The sequence below is a fragment of the Natator depressus genome, chromosome 26 (genome assembly GCF_965152275.1).
Source record: "Natator depressus isolate rNatDep1 chromosome 26, rNatDep2.hap1, whole genome shotgun sequence".
NCBI classification, from domain to species: Eukaryota; Metazoa; Chordata; order Testudines; family Cheloniidae; genus Natator; species Natator depressus.
This window is the reverse complement of record NC_134259.1, coordinates 11,963,011-11,974,108: the sequence shown is the minus strand read 5'-3', so window position 1 is coordinate 11,974,108 and position 11,098 is coordinate 11,963,011. Positions and strand designations below refer to the sequence as shown.

At 45.5% G+C, this 11,098-nt stretch overlaps 1 non-coding gene across 1 annotated transcript; it reads right to left on the bottom strand.

Moving 5' to 3' along the window:
• Nucleotides 1-6,880: 6,880 nt before the first annotated feature.
• LOC141978341 (U6atac minor spliceosomal RNA) lies at nt 6,881-7,008 on the bottom strand. Its single transcript, XR_012636374.1, has one exon. It is a non-coding gene; the product is annotated as a U6atac minor spliceosomal RNA (small nuclear RNA).
• Between the last annotated feature and the right edge of the window lie 4,090 nt (nt 7,009-11,098).

Here is an 11,098-nt window from a genome sequence, read left to right as displayed (position 1 = left end):
AGGTCGACTGAAGACCTAGCTACCGCCTCTCAGAGAGGCGGATTTACAACAACAATTGAAGAACCCCTCCCATCTCTGTAGTGTTTGTACATTGACTTTAGCTTGTCCAGTTTAGCATATTAAAGTGTAAACTTACGGCTACACTCTCCCTTAATGCTGTACATGTTAAAGGCAGGGCACTTTATCCACATTAGACTTTTAAAACATGCCACTTGGCACATGTTAGCTAACACATGTTTAGATCATATCTTAGATCTAGACAAGGCTACAGCCAGCCAGATGCTGAGACAAGAATTGAACCCCAAGTCTCAGACCATGACTCAACTACATGGCCATCTTCTTTCCCCACAAACTTTGTTGAGTTATTTCCCAGCCCCATTTACTTTTCGCTTATTAGAATGAAAACTTTTAGTTCGCACAAATTCAGGGTGCTACTTAGAGGAACTAACTTGAAAGCTACCTGGTTTTGAACACAACCTGAAGCAGAAATGTAGCCCCTTAATAAGGTCCATGACAAGCAGTAATTTTGAAGATAATGATGACACACTGGTCAGGTTAGAAAGCTTAGCAGAAAAAGCTTTGATCTCTGTATCTGCAAAATGAAATCTCTCTCATCTTTTCGAGTGACAAGTTTAACTATCTGGAAAAGATCCAAATATAGCTTTAATTGAAACTGCAGGTGAAGGGGAAGAAACAGCACTGACAAAATTGTACAGCAAGATGAGATATTAAAGAGGCAGCATTCGTCTTTCTGTTGCTTTCGTTAGGGCTGGATCAGCACTTCCAAAACAATCTCCCATTTGCTGAGAATCCTAACATCAGCATCTGGCTGGCTGCATTCTCAGTAGCTCACCTTTGAGCAGGTGTAACAGGTCCCACTCTGTGCTCCATAGAGGAGATGAATTGTTACAGGCCCCAACTTTAGGGAGTCTTGGCTTTGTAGCTCAAGTAGCAGCTTATGCTTTCAATTTTGGAGGTTGCCAGTTCAATCCCCAGTGCATCAACAAAAATGGCGGCCATCACATAACAATTTATACCCTCTGTGGATTGGCACATACAGGGACCTGTAACACGGGCTCACCTGTGATTTATACAAGGACAAGGTTTATGCAACTAAGCCAAGATTTTCAAAAAAGTGCCTGCATGCCCAACTTGGTATTTCCTTTTAAAAGGGACCCGATTTTGAGCAAGTGCTGGGGACCCCCTCCCCCACCTCTGGAAAAATCCTGACAGAGGTCTCAGGTCAAGCACCCAAAAATTAGAACTTACTAGGCACTCTTCAAAATCTTGGCCCTGAATCCTAGCACCAACCTGTGAAGGAATGAGCCTGTTCACATCTGCACAACAGGCCCCATTCCAGAATGGTTGTTCCTTGACCTACCTTACACCATTGTTCACAGCGGCCGTGGAGACAGGACCCAACTGTATCCCTCAAACTTGGTTGAGAACCTTGGACAGTCCAAACCTTTAGCCCAGTCATGATTAAGACGATCTACCACCACAAAAGGCTTTCTATTAGCCAAATGAAACAAGGCCGTACTCAACTCAACAGCCTTTCTGTCTAACAAACAACTTGCCATTGATCACTTCAACAGCTTCTGGGAACATCCCAGGCCTCGGTGGGCAGAGCCCTATTCACTTTGGTGAAAACCGGAAAGCCAGAAAAGTCTAATTTCCACCGGTGTAAGTCAGAGGAAGATCAGGCTCAGTTTGGGGATGCAGGCAGAGGACTCTCCCTGACAGCCCCCTGTCACAGCTTAATATGCTGCTCTTGCTCATTAGTTTTCAGCTCAGCCTACATAAGCAATGGCGTGCGTGACCCTCTATTCGTATCTCAGGACAACAGTGTTGCAATCTGGCTCAATAATAGTTGCACAGCACCATACCACAAAATTTTGGACAGCAAGCAAAGAATACTGTATTCACTTGAAACTCCATGGGCTAATTTAGATAGGGCAGAATGAAACTGCCTGAACTTGTGGGGTCTATTACTTTGGTCTGATTTTGGTTGTTGGGTTGAGTGGGCAGATGCTGGGCGGCGTGGGATATACAAGTCAGACTAGTTGATGGCGGATTCCTTCTAGCCTTAAATCTCTCTGACTCGGGTTTTGGGAAAAGTCCCATGAAATCTGAGTTGATCACAAATGGTCAGGACCCTGTCTTTTGATCTGATCTGACAACAGAGAGAGTGTTCCATGACCAACCTCGTGCCTTTTAGAGTCAAATCGATGCTCCGTGCTGAACAATACACACAATAAGGACAGTCCGTGCGCTAACGAGCTAATAGACACAAGAGGATGGGACACACTGGGAAATGCAGGAGGGGAAAACTCATTTCTTACAGCCCTGGTTATTGGGCCAAAATGTGAATTCAGCCCATTCTGCTTAAGTACCTTACCCCAGAAGCATGGGCTGAAGCTGCAGGATTAAAGTCACTTTGAATTTCCTGGATCCAAATCACCACTGTGTTATTCCTGTCTTACACTGGGCAGACTTCATTAATCCAGTGTGAACCTGGAGTCCAGTAATGGTGAGTGAGTCCTTCTGCTTTTTATTGGCCTGAGTAAGAGCCAGACATAGAAGCTGGGGGTGGGGGGAGAACTGGAAGAGTCTTACTGCTTATTCTAACCCCAAGATGACAGCAAAGTGAAAGGAAGAAAAGGAAATCCAGTCCAGTTGCAATCCCATATGCACGTGCAAAGGTTGAATCCCCGAGCTGGTCTCCAGTTTGCCAATGCATGGGCTAGTTTCAGCTCCCTCCGACAGGCAGGGCCAAAACTCAGAACATCCGATTTGTATTTATCTATCTTTAAAGAAGAGCACAGAGCAAGTGCTTAATAGAAAACAGATGATATTTAATTACAGCCAGAGATGACGGCAGAGGCATAACCCGACTGCCTAGTGCCTTAGGGGGAATTTAAGTCTGATGGCTCTGATCTGCTCGCTCAACACCGTGCAGAGGAGCATGTCTTCACTCAATAAATGGAAAGAGCACTTGGCTTTGTTGTATACACTGTCAATCAGCACGTGTGCGCGCGTGCAGAGAGCTTGGTATTTGAAGCCAAACGTTCGGGCAGGCGGGGTGAGAAGTTCAGGAAAGCAGCTGTCTGATTTATAAGAAAATACCCATGTCAGAAAATACGAAAGAGTCTCCAAACATGTTCGAGTTCTGTTGGAAACAAAATAAGCAGAAGTTGCAAATTGGTAACATATTTCTCTCCCCTCTCATTATTTGTAGAATCATGACTTGCCCTAGGTGTTCTACCAGCCAGGGTGGAAAATGTTTTCTACACCCCTGGGAAGTTTGTGCCTAGGGTGAAACCACCCTTCACGCCTGTCCCTAGAACCATCCCTAGAGGCAACAACTGGGTCAGGCCGCACTGCATTAGCTGCAGCATACACATATAGCAAGAGACAGTCCCTGCCCCCAAGAAGTTAAGCCAAGGTTTTCAGACATGACTAGTGATTTTGGGGGCCTCCAGTTTTGAGAGTCCAACTTGAAATATCTTAAAGGAGCCCAGTTGTCAAAGTTAGGCAATGCACATAAGTTAAATGTGTTATTTATGGAGATGTTATAATGGATGAAGAACTGATGCCAATACAATACACCAATCCCCATTAAACTATGTACTCGTTTTCTGGAGTTGGGGAGCAAGGACATTCCCAACTCTTTGCATTCATCATCATGTCACTTGGTGTCCAGCAGTAACACCACTTCACCAAAAACTCTTCTAGGACATATTGGCATTCCAGTGGCAGACGGCATGTTGCAGAGTGGCCGAGGCTGGTGTGCGCACGTCTTTTGGCAATGGATTGTTTTCATGGTTTAATCTGAAGTCTGTTGCTAAGCATTCCTACAAACCTTAGTTCAAAATTCAACTCACACACCCTGCCTACAGAGAACAAGGCATTTTTGCTAAATCTTTAACCCAGCATAAGTCACCAAACCCATTTAAAAGTCTTTAGTACGTGCACTGCTATCAGATTAGTAAGGAATACTCAAGGGGATGATTTGTATGTTGGATAGTACTTTGGCTGTGCAAAATTATCAATACAAAACCAGCAAAGAAAGTAAGTTTCCTTGGATTGGATTCAACAGCGCCAATATGCCTCCCCCTAACCCCTGCCCTTTGGTTAGGGAAGAAAATTAGTGTAACATGTTATGCATTCTAGTTCAGACAAACATCCCTTTGATCACTGGAAGGATGGGCCAGGAACAAAAGATTGAAGCTATCATTTCCTCTTTTCACAGAGCCTTGAAGCACACAAATAGTAAGTGAATCATTAACAAGAACATAACACCCTGGTCATTCCCACCTCTGGAGCTTCCCAGTGCATCCTGTCTATTCAGGCGTTGAAACCTCAAGGCTAAATTTTCAAGGACAACTCACTTTGGCCTTTGTGAGCATGCAGTATCTTTTGCAACATTGCTTGCATGTATATAACTGAATTAACTCATGCCAATCTGATTTACACTCATTTGTGCAGACAAATGGCATTTGCCTTATCATTGGATTCTCTGCTGCACTCAGTTTCTAAAGAAAATTCGGCAAAGAAGCCAGTTTCATTCCCCCCAAATCTGAGGCCAGTTTTATGCTGGCTGCAGCTTCAGGGTAGTTTAGATCAACCCAGAAGCTGCCCTACACTTTGCCAACTGGATGTGGCTCCCAAAGGGCCTTCCACCAGCTAGGAATTGCTGGAGTGCAGTAGCAAAAGGGCAAGAATGAGGAGGTGACACAGGTTTTTAAAGTCTGTTGTCAGCGCAATATGTAAAATGCATATAAAGTTGCATGGGAACAAATTATCATAGCATCATAAAACGTAGGGCTGGAACGGACCTTAAGAGATCATCTAGTCCATTCTCATCCATGCTGAAGCAGGATAGAATCATAGAAGATTAGGGTTAGAAGAGACCTCAGGAGGTCATCTAGTCCAATCCCCTGCTCAAAGCATGACCAACACCAACTAAATCATCCCAGCCAGGGCTTTGTCAAGCCGGGCCTTAAAAACCTCTAAGGATGGAGATTCCACCACCTCCCTAGGTAACCCATTCCAGTGCTTCACCACCCTCCTAGTGAAACAGTTTCCTAATATCCAACCTAGACCTCCCCCTCTGCAACTTGAGACCATTGCTCCTTGTTCTGTCATTTGCCACCACTGAGAACAGCCGAGCTCCATCCTCTCTAGAACCCCGCTTTCAGGTAGTTGAAGGCCGCTATCAAATCCCCCCACATTCTTCTCTTCTGCAGACTAAATAACCCCAGTTCCCTCGGCCTCTCCTCGTAAGTCATGAAGGATGAAGTATTCCTAAGTCACTTGTGACAGATATTTGTCTAACCTGTTCTTAACCTCCAATGATGGGGATTCCACAGCCTCCCTAGGTAACCTGTTCCAGTGTTTAGCAATCCGTAGAGTTAGAAAGGTTTTCCTAATGCCTGACCTGAATCTCCCTTGCTGCAAACTAAGCTGATTACTTCTTGTTCTGCCCTCGGTGCACATGGAAAATAATTGATCACCATCATCGTTATAAGAACTTTTTACTCTTGAAGACGTACGTCCTCCCTCAGCCTTTTCTCCGAGACTAAACATGCCCAGTTCTTTAAGCCTCTCATCGTAGGTCATATGTTCTAAATCTCTTATCTTTATTTCTGTCATCTCGACTCACTCTCTTTTGTCCCTTGCTTTCTTAAAGTGTGGTGCCCCAAACTGAAAACAGGACACCACCTGTAGCCACTCCAAGACCTAGTAGAGTGGAACAATTACTGATAAACGTAGACCAGAGGTATTTTTAATAGGATATTCTTCAGATGAGTGAGGTGCATGCGCTATTTGTTAATTAGAGAGTTTTACATAATTTTCATTTAAATAAAAACAGTCTTCCTTGCCATAAGGAAAGCACTTACCAAGGATCAGAAAGAAACAAATGAGGTCTCTCTCTGTCTCTCTCAAGGTATGTTTAAAATTCATAATCTAGTGGTATGAAGGACCATAAAACAGAACCAAAATCAACAAACAAATTAGTACCTGCCCCATCATTGCCATCCAGATGCAGAGCACAAATGGACATCCCACCCCCAAACGTTATTGGTGCATGTCAAGAAAAGTATCTTTGTCAGTTCTGAAATGTTATCTAGCTTGGGACTAAGGGAAATATCTAGACAGACATTGGATTCATTAATAAACAAACCCAATATTACTTTACACAGTTTCTGATCCAGGACAGCAGATTGGGAAGTACACCCCTATTCAGGACAGCACATGCTTAAAGTCAAGCACATGCTCAAGCCTCATTCACAAAAACCTATGCTTAAGTGCTGTCCTGAACAGGGAAGCTTTCATTAATCAGGACCATAGTCCCTAGGGAATCGATCCTCTTAAAAAGGTTCAGAATTTGATTTCACTTAAAATATCTATATTATATAAAACATGTCACTCACACACAAACTTTGGGACCTGGATGCGGAATGTTTGTTGATCCAAGACAGCCAGACTGTGTGTGTTTGGCAGAGGGGGTTAAGAACATAAAAACAGCCATAGTGGGTCAGACCAAAGGTCCATCTAGCCCAGTATCCTGTCTTCCGACAGTGGCCAGGGCCAGGTGCACTTCAGAGGGAATGAACAGAACAGGTCATCCATCATCAAGTGATCCATCCTCTGCCACCTATTCCCAGCTTCTGGCAAACGGAGGCTAGGGACACCACCACTGCCCATCATAGCTAATAACCACTGATGGACCTATCCTCCATGAACTTACCTAGTTCTTCTTTGAACCCTGCTTGTGTCTTGGCCTTTGCAACATCCTCTGGCAAGGAGTTCCATTGGTTGACTATGCATTGTGTGAAGAAATACTTCGTTTTGTTTTAAACCTGCTGCCTATTAATAAAAAACTTGGTTAGAAGCCATGAAGTAAGTGGCAATGCCTTAACCGTGCGTGTGTTGTAAAGGTCAATAGGACCTCTTCCATTCTTATCAAAAGAAGCGCTAACCTTCTCTCCTTTCATACAACATATACAAGTGAGTATGATCCCAGGTTTACCATGAAGCGTAGACATAACCAAAAGAGCACAGAGAAATAACAAAACTTAAAGGGTATAGGGCTGAGTGCGGGGAGGGAGTTTAACCAAACTTTTCTGAACCTCAGAAAAGATTGGGATGAAACAATGGCTCCAATCCTGCAGATAGATCCATTAGAACTGCCCACTTCACCCAGGGGAATTCTCTAGGAGTCAGCCAGCACAGCGCTCATTGCAGGATCAGAGTCTCTGGGTTTGTCTACACAGGGAAATCGACAAGAATAGCTCCTTCTGTGGACACGCTTATTCCAGAACAGGAGTAATTTTATTCTAGAATAATTAGTGCACTTCCAAAGCAGAACAGTTATTCTGGAATTAAAATGCCTTTTCCAGAATAGTGTCCACATAAGAAGCTATTTTGGTCAAGTTCCTTATGCAGACAAACCCTATGTTAGGAGCATTCCCTTTTTTATCCATGTGAAGGAGCAGAGAGAATGCAGCTGGGCACAGCAGGGGTTAAAGAACACCTGGGGGGTTCATCTAGTCCGGCCCATTATACCTGCAGCCAATGCCAGGCCTGGAGAGGGGAGAAAAGACGGAAGCCTGGCTCAGTCGGGGGCTGACTGGCGAAGAGGCAGGAGCTCTCTGTATGCCTGTCTGAAGGCACAGACCAGCAACCTGCCTGCCAACACAGCCACTGGAGGCAAGTAAGTCTTCCCCAGCCACGGGGATCTACAGAGAACCCCCAACTGCGGGGCAACTGGACTAGTGGGGCCACACCCCAATCTAAAAGGACTTGCATAGGGAGCAGGCCAGGAAAACAGGCCCTGAACCCTCCCCTCACAGCTGGGAGGAAGGTCCATCTCCCCTATTTAGGGGTTGAGCAACACAGGACCCTGGGCCAGGTTCTGAGGGAGAAGAAGGGGTCAGGTCCCCCTAACCAACGATCTAGCCACTAGGCTGCCCGGCCACTGAGGGCCCTATCACAATCTACATGACATGTCCCGTCTCATCCCTGCTCCCCCTTCCTCGTCCAAAGCCTTCATTTTGCATTAGTGGGGGTATAACAAGGAAAAAAGTAATCGAGTTTGTAGGAGTTATCTTAGCTGAACTACAATTATCTTTCCTGTTGAAAAACGTGAAGGAAAAATTATAGGGGAATGACTGATTCCCTCCCTCAAAATTTTATTCTATTTTAAATATCAAATGTGGGATTGTTTTGCTAGAAAGGAAAGATAAAGCTTTGTTTAAAAGGGAAGATTTCAATCTGAAAGATTATTTGGTTTATTGAGAAATGAGGAGGATGGCAGTGCCGGGGAAACAAAGTTCTTATGGTTTTCTAAAGCCATTTGCTTGTTAAATGATTATCTGGACAAAATAAAAAAAAATTAAACCCATTTATGGTAGAAAAATTAATTTGTTCCAATTCCATTGTTTGTATTAGGAGCCTTAGCACGTGACACAGAAAACTAGGTTCAGCTGTTTTCTACAGAATAAACTGTAGGAAACAATCCCGTGTTAGTTTAGAAGACAATGGGCTATATGGTAACAGTGGGTAATTTATAACAGTGGTACTTTACAACCCAGTAACTTACTCTTTCTAGGTTCTTATCTAGCACCCCCTCCCCCCATCATTATGAGCATTTAGGTTAAGATTTTAAAATCCAGAAAAATTGAGCTTGAAGTTTGGCTGCTAAATCCATATCCACCCTTGAAACGTGTGGTCTGATAGTCAAAGCAAGGCTGAGCATCCAGCAGTTTTCCATGACGGCAGTTCACAGCTATTGATTTGACAGGAGAGCGCTGCCAGCTGTAGGAACCCTGCCACACCGCTGCTCTGGCCTCTATGCACATTCCACTAGGGTGAGCAGCCTCACTTCCCCTAACAACTTGAGATCCACGGCAAAGCACTGAGGGGGACTGTCAAAAGGATCCTCTCAACTGCATGGAGAGCCAAGGTGGAGCTGCGGTGCCCCACCCATCTAAGGTTTCTACTTCAACCGCCCACTTCTCACAGAGGGAAGAGGAAAAATTCACACACACCCCCCACCTCACTTGAGCCTGATTTTGGAAAACTTAAGTGGTGCATGGTCTTGTTCTGACCCCTATGTACCAAGGTGAATGTCAGCTAAGGGCCTGGAGAGGATGAACTGTTGTGGTTAATGTCTGCAAGGAGAGACCAATTATCTGCCAACTTTCTCAATCCGAAGAGGATTCTGCTGGAATATTTCGCTGCTCATTCATTTTAAATATTCTGGCTTCCCCCATCAAAGCCAGAGGGGACTTAAAAAATGGCAAGAATCCAGTTTGCAAGAAATGCAGTTTGGAAGAAATGGAAAGAATCCAGTTTGCTCTCCGCTTTCCAGTCACATCTCTGCCTGAGAAAGGGGATTTGTTTCAGCTTTTGCCTTTTCCCACTGGGTTTGCAGCATGTGACCTCCAGAAGAAGAAAGGGGAGCGTCCATGTACCAGCAACGCAGATACAGGTAAGTAACCGTTTTCATGTTCTCTCCACAGGTACTAATGCGAAGAGTGGACTAGATGATACATCTAAGGGAAGGAAACAGAAGGAGACTCCGCCAATTGGAAGCCATGAGATGCACTGTCCTAGGGTTGGGGGTTCCACGACTACCGCTCCCAAGAGAAGGAGATGGGTGGTGGTGGTCGGGGACTCTCTCCTCAGGAGGACTGAGTCATCTATCTGCTGCCCTGACTGGGAAAACCGAGAAGCCTGCTGCTTGGCAGGAGCTAGGATTCACAATGTGATGGAGAGACGGCTGAGACTTATCAAGCCCTCGGATCGCTACCCCTTCCTGCTTCTCCACGTGGGCACCAATGATACTGCCAAGAATGACCTTGAGCGGATCATTGCAGACTACGTGGCTCTGGGAAGAAGGATAAAGGAGTTTGAGGTGCAAGTGGTCTTCTCGTCCATCCTCTCCGTGGAAGGAAAAGGCCTGGGTAGAGACCGTCGAATCGTGGAAGTCAACAAATGGCTATGCAGGTGGTGTCGGAGAGAAGGCTTTGGATTCTTTGACCATGGGATGGTGTTCCAAGAAGGAGGAGTGCTAGGCAGAGACGGGCTCCACCTAACGAAGAGAGGGAAGAGCATCTTCACAAGCAGGCTGGCTAACCTAGTGAGGAGGGCTTTAAACTAGGTTCACCGGGGGAAGGAGACCAAAGCCCTGAAGTAAGTGGGGAAGTGGGATACCGGGAGGAAGCACGAGCAGGAGCGCGCGAGAGGGGAGGCCTTCTGCCTCATACTGAGAAAGAGGGACGATCAGCAAGTTATCTCAAGTGCCTGTACACAAATGCAAGAAGCCTGGGAAACAAGCAAGGAGAACTGGAAGTCCTGGCACAGTCAAGGAATTATGATGTGATTGGAATAACAGAGACTTGGTGGGATAACTCGCATGACTGGAGTACTGTCATGGATGGATATAAGCGGTTCAGGAAGGATAGGAAGGGCAGAAAAGGTGGGGGAGTTGCACTGTATGTAAGGGAGCAGTATGACTGCTCAGAGCTCAAGTATGAAACTGCAGAAAAACCTGAGAGTCTCTGGATTAAGTTTAGAAGTGTGAGCAACAAGGGTGATGTCATGGTGGGAGTCTGCTATAGACCACCAGACCAGGGGGATGAGGTGGACGAGGCTTTCTTCCAGCAAGTCGCAGAAGTTACTAGATTGCAGGCCCTGGTTCTCATGGGAGACTTCAATCACCCTGATATCTGCTGGGAGAGCAATACAGTGGTGCACAGACAATCCAGGAAGTTTTTTGGAAAGTGTAGGGGACAATTTCCTGGTGCAAGTGCTGGAGGAACCAACTAGGGGCAGAGCTCTTCTTGACCTGCTGCTCACAAACCGGGAAGAATTAGTAGGGGAAGCAAAAGTGTATGGGAACCTGGGAGGCAGTGACCATGAGATGGTCGAGTTCAGGATCCTGACACAGGGAAGAAAGGAGAGCAGCAGAATACGGACCCTGGACTTCAGAAAAGCACACTTTGACTCCCTCAGGGAACTGATGGGCAGGATCCCATGGGAGAATAACATGAGGGGGAAAGAAGACCGAGAGAGCTGGCTGTATTTT